Source organism: Bactrocera latifrons, unplaced genomic scaffold (assembly GCF_001853355.1).
Source record: "Bactrocera latifrons isolate USDA-ARS-PBARC rearing strain unplaced genomic scaffold, ASM185335v1 scaffold_51, whole genome shotgun sequence".
NCBI classification, from domain to species: domain Eukaryota; kingdom Metazoa; phylum Arthropoda; class Insecta; order Diptera; family Tephritidae; genus Bactrocera; species Bactrocera latifrons.
In genome coordinates, this window is record NW_017537168.1 from 494,180 (window position 1) to 498,127 (window position 3,948).

The 3,948-nt window shown below is 30.6% G+C and overlaps 1 protein-coding gene across 1 annotated transcript in view; it reads right to left on the reverse strand.

Annotated features, from left to right (window-relative positions):
• Window positions 1–3,948, reverse strand: part of LOC108973882 — a 174,436-nt gene that overhangs the window by 42,925 nt on the left and 127,563 nt on the right. The gene's annotated exons all lie outside the window — the stretch shown is intronic.

Below are 3,948 nucleotides of genomic sequence, written 5' to 3' on the forward strand. Positions count from 1 at the left end.
TTTGAAAAAATAAAATTAATTGTAAAAATTAATATAAAATAAGAATTTTAGCAATAATTAAAGACTAGTTTTCAGTTTTAAGACTTTCCTTTAGTTTTAGTTTTATTTATTATATACATACATGATGGCCAATCAAGAATTTTATGAATTTAAAGCAGCAAATTAACAAGTATTGAGGAAAGTTAGGGTGTGTATGACCAATTAAAGAGCTTAAGTCCTGGAATGAATGTTTATGAACTGCCACTTATTGAATGATATATACATATATGTTTACCATTTATAGCTAACCGGAAGGTATGCTCTCATTTTCTACAGTTAGTAAGAAGATTAATTGTAATGATGTTATATAAAATGTATATGTTTCGACCTTCCAGTTTTACCAGTTTCCCGATGATGGTATCAGGAAAACATTTTGAACTTTGAACACATTTGTAGAGAGATATACGCGAAATTTTACTTCAGAGTAGGCGGTGCCACGCCAAAGCTTACATTTTCCAGCATATTCAAAAGCTGAATTCCCTTAAACGACTTCGAATGCTTGTGAGGTCCTCAGTATTCATGCTAAACAACATGAAAAATCATGTGCCAAATGTTTTTGGTAATGATAAAACACTGAAAATACTCTATGTATTGATGTGGAGAACTCTAATAAGATGAGTTCCCATATAAAGGTATTTTTACTCAAGTTATCGAATGCGCGTAGACATGAAAACACTTAGTTCTCATAAGAATAAAATTTTTCATCTCTTTTGGAAAATTTTGATTTATTTTACTTGAAAAATCCACAATTATTTTGCCTTTAATACAAGGATCTTCAAGCATTTTTTGGTCGCTTTAGGCCTGCCACTTAAAAATATTCCAAAATTAAATTAATTTTTTGCCTACAGCAAGCAAAAGGAAGATGAAACGAGGCAACAACTCTCCAAAAACATTTATACACTTCAACTGGCGCTTTTTAAATCTTCCTCAGCCAAGTGCCAGCAATCTAAATGCAAATCAAGTTAAACTATTCGCAAACACAACTAAAAACGACCCATTTACATATACGAGTATATCTCCAAACAATTTCCATAGGAGTATATGTGTGTGTGACTACCTAAGTAAGCTTGACTTTGTGCATGCATATCGGCACATGTGTGTGTAAAGGCTTGCGTGCCAAGAAAGTTGTTTGAATATTGAAGAGTTGAGGCAAGAACTAAACTTTGCAAGGCGGTCGTGTGAAATTTGGGTGCTGCTGTCAATTGGCCGAGGTCTATCTACGTTTGGGTGTGTGTGTATGTGGCTGATGTATTTTTGTGATAGGAAGAGTTTATGAAGTGGATTCTTGAAGAGCAGATAATTTTTTTTTGAAACTAACGAAAAAGACACTAGTTTAAAACTACTTCAAAAGTGGGTGAAAGGTAAATAGTAAACTAGTTCAAAAGTGGTTGAAGAATAGTGAGTGAACTAGTACAAATCTAAACAGAAATCTAATAAATGTAGATAGTTAAAGCTTGTCTCTCTTGGTATAAAATTGGTAAGAAACTCTTTAAACTGGCAGGCAAAAGACGGAAAGATTCCATAAATATATGCTTCTAAAACTTGTAAAGGCCTGTGAAGCTCGCTAGATATTAAAGGGTGAAGATATACAGAAACACATCGCCAAATTGTCTTCCTGCTTTTGACATTATCGCCAAGACCACTACTCAAACTAATCCAAAAATATTTCGCTATGAACTACGCTAAATAAATAAATAAAGGTGGCATCAACTCAACGCCGAAATTTTGTGGGACACTAACGAAGGACTAACTTTTGACAGTTAATTTTTGCCTTTTTTTAGTTTTTTTATTTATTACCCACACTCACTGCCATCTTCGGCTATGTGAGCAGCTTTCGACGAAGCTTTAGTTTAAAAAGTTTGTGATAATAGAAATAATACTACACATATCTTGAAGCTCTGCGAGTGATATGAAATTTAAAGTTAGCCGAATTCAAATAGACTCAATAAGAAATAGGGAAAGATATTTGAACACTATTTGAAATGTATAGGATAAAGCTTTTTACAGAAATTGTATTAAAGTTTATCAGATTTTATGTTGAAATCAGACAAATTAGCATCTTTAATGGAAAAAAATAATAATAATAACAATGTTTCTTATTTATTGTATAACAATACTTCATGATACTAAATAATTAGTACCGAAATTGTGTGATGGCGAAAATTTGCTTTCGGGATCAGACAAAATATTATTTTTATTTAAGTTTGAAAAAATTTTTTTTTGTTCCGTAACTCAAAATATTAGTCTCAAATTATTATACTCCACTATACAAATTGATTAATTTTGTGATCCCAAAAATTTGTTTTCGGGATTAGTCAAGGTTTAATTAAATTTAAAAAAAATGTTGATGCCGTAAGTTCGATTTTAAAACGACGAGTCAAAATATTAGTATTATTTTCGGGACCTGGAAAGCTTGGTTTTGGTATTAGACAAAATATATATATATTTTTTTTTTAATTAAACTTGAGAATTTTGTTGGTTCCGTAAATTAAGATTTATGGACGAGTAAAAATATTAATCCCGAAATATCGGCACCCCGAAAATTTGGTTTCGGAATTAGTTAAATACAGTTTTTTTTAATAAATTAAAAAATTTCGTTGGTGCCGTAAGTTCGGTATTGATATTAAGCTTTGGAGACAAGACAAAATATCAGCATTTTAAATGAAATATAAAAAAACGTACACCTGACTTATATGTAAGTATCAGTAGACATAATAAAGGAACATGTTTTGAACATATCTAGAAAAAAAATTTAAGAAAGTTTTAGGGATCTTAATGAGTGCTGGACATAACTTTAGAAAAATGCCTTATTGACAGCTTGTAGCCTGCTGTCTGGAGAAATGTCACAAACTACTAGATGCTGTCACCATATTCCCATATCCCAACTGATTTACAACCTGCCAAATGCATCACCAGCTTTTACAGTAACAAATCAGCGAACACTCTTTTTACTTCTCTCACCTGCATTTACACGCTTTCAGCGCTTGCTTCCCAATCAACTGTGTGCGGTCAGCACAATAAACACTTTGTGTGGCTTTTAATAAAAGCTGTGTGGGCAAAAAACCGCCAAACTTGTTTTTGTAGTAAAAAAAAAAAAATGCTTTTTAGCGCACTTTCAGGCAGTTGTGGGTCAGTCAATCATATGAGTGACTAGGTAAGTTCGTTCGCTTATCGTCAACAACAATATTGTTGCAACATGTTGCGGTTGTGGTTGCATGTCAATATGCCTTTATTTGCTTGGGTTATTTTGTTGCTGTTTTTGTAACTTTATGGTGTAGGAAAAAACTCTTGTGAGCGGTGCATGCTGACCTGAATAGAACATCGCGGTGTTTATCACAGCTATTTTACTTTGTTGTTATTATTTTTATTTTTGCGAAATTTTTCATAACAATTACTGTTAACTACAGCGAAATTAAGAGATTATTGGTAATCACGAAACTAAATACGAATTAATATTTTGTTTTAATAAAAACTTTTTAATTAATTTTTTTGTTTAATTCTCAAAAAAAAAATTAAAAAAAGTTAAATATTAGAATAAGAAACTATAACTTTTTACTACCTTTTAAAAATATTAAAACATAAATTTTAGTATTTTTAATTTCAGAATGTTTCAACAAAAAAACAAGAAATTCTAAAAATTCAATGTTTTGCCGTTTGTATGTATCTGTAACACAAAACTTCTCATATTTAGTGAGCGTATAATAAGTAAATGAAAAAAATCTATTTTGGCCGAGAAGCAATTAAATTCCGAGAGATAAGAGGTATTCGGTAAATTCTGAAATTCTTTTCCAAAAAATTAATTCTATACCAAAATAATTTTTTTTTTTAATTATTTAATTATCCACAATTTTTTTTAAGACCAAAAAAAAGTTTAAATTCTAAGCCTGAATGAATTTTTCACATTCTTTT